This window comes from Anopheles marshallii, chromosome 2, assembly GCF_943734725.1.
Source record: "Anopheles marshallii chromosome 2, idAnoMarsDA_429_01, whole genome shotgun sequence".
NCBI lineage: Eukaryota > Metazoa > Arthropoda > Insecta > Diptera > Culicidae > Anopheles > Anopheles marshallii.
In genome coordinates, this window is record NC_071326.1 from 31590484 (window position 1) to 31592500 (window position 2017).

A 2017-nucleotide genomic window follows, 5' to 3' on the forward strand; every position below is an offset into this window, starting at 1 on the left:
CCGACAGATCATTACTACATGAAACATGTCAATTTAAGAACAACGGACATTCAATATTCAAGAACCTGATTTATAACCAACGATTTAGGCTATAATAAAATTTTCAATATTTAGGCTATAATAAAGAAAGAGATCGAAGACTAGATGAGTTTTATTGATTTTACGAAAGCAATCATTGGCTAACACAGCGTTTCGTGAAATTGTGACACACTGTTATTTTTCCTAATATTTATTTGAATATTTACCAGATTCCAACTTGATTTCTTGAAACCATAAACCCGGAGAAAACGAAAAAAATATTCCAAAAGAAGTCGCTTCATTTACGTACTTTAACATGAGTATGTGAAGTATGGAATAGATTCTCAATTGAAAAGTAATTTAAATGTGCTCTCAGCTATACCCATTCCAGACGTTATACCGTCGTTACCCGTTACATTCATCAATATTAACCATTTCGCTATCGATATAAAGTGCGATAAGTGCGTGCCACACTGTACGGTTCGCGTTCGAGCACATGGTTACCGATCTAACGCACTTCACTTCAACGCTTACTGTTCCTTCATTTACAACCACGTTTCGCTCGTCCGAAAGCTCTTGACGGGTTGAAAAACTACACGCGCTTGTGTGTGCCATCATTCCGCCATACTCCAAAGTTAATTAACGGCAAAGCACTTAACCGCATCCCAAACCTTCCACCATTTTGCGCTCGTGTCCGGATGCGTTGCATTGGAATGAGAACTCGCCGCATCGCATAGTGGAGAGCGGGGTCACGATGCGTAACCGATGCACGGTTCATATCGCGATGCAACGTCGGTAGACAATTAAACGTACCTTGGTGCACTCGTCGTGCCCCGATCGCCCTCGTATCCGAAACGGGATAGCATAATACGAGCGGACATTCGATTTGCAACGCCATCGTCAGGTTTAAATGAAGCGCTCGATAACGTTGTCATATGGTTCATTTTCGCTTTGCTAAATTAAGTGAAACAACAAAAAAGACGTCATGGCATGGAAGAGAGGCCTTTCACACCCGAGAGACCCGTGTCAATACGATCCATTAATTTCCGAACGAAAGGTTCCGACATCGGTTCCATTGTTTGCAGGAATTAAACTTTTCCATGCGATATGTTTTATAGAAAAATAAAAATGGAAAAACCTTACTCAAGTACTGTCCCATACCGGGGTACGCATTAATACTAACGGCAATAGTGAGAAGTGCACTTGAGTGCAAACTAAAATATTACGACGAGCGGAGGCGATTTGTTGACCGTTTTCTACTTTTGCAACTTCGTTTCATCGTAGCGCGCCTACATTCGCGACCGAATAAAACGATAACGATGTGCAATCAATGCTGCACGCATCACCAGCCATTTCAAAAGAGATTGTAACGGAAATAATCTGTGCGCTGGGTCTCCCCCGGTGGATAAATTATTTGAATAAATATTTGATTAACCGAACCTTGCAAAATGAAACCATTAGCTGACGCACGCACCATTACCATCTGGTGGGAAGTAGTTCCATTCTGGGGGTTCTGGATGTAAGGGAAAAAGCTCCTACTCTGTGTTTTACTGTTACCGAAAATTGGTTTTAATTTTAACTTCTATCGAACACTTAAATTTTGCGCAACGTTTTCCCGTTCAAGAGAGATGTCCTGTCGAATGTAGATTCGCAAACATTTTAAAATCAGTAAAAAATACTTATCATATAAGCTGCTATCAAATTGTAATCAAAATCAATTACAATCTTAAAAGAAAAACCATTGCAATCAAAAACACACGAGAAGATACAAATTTCTATCGAGAACAATTGTTTCTACGCCATTAAACATTGCCCTATAGCGCTAGTGACTTAACGTCTAACGAAGCTAAGCTTTCATTGGAATTAAGCAGTGGGCGCAGTGATGGAATGTGATACGCATACGCATGTATGCTAATGCATAACCGCATCGAACAATTGTTTATTTCCCATCGATATGAGCTAATACGCCTCGGGCATGTATCCATGGTACTAATCTAAC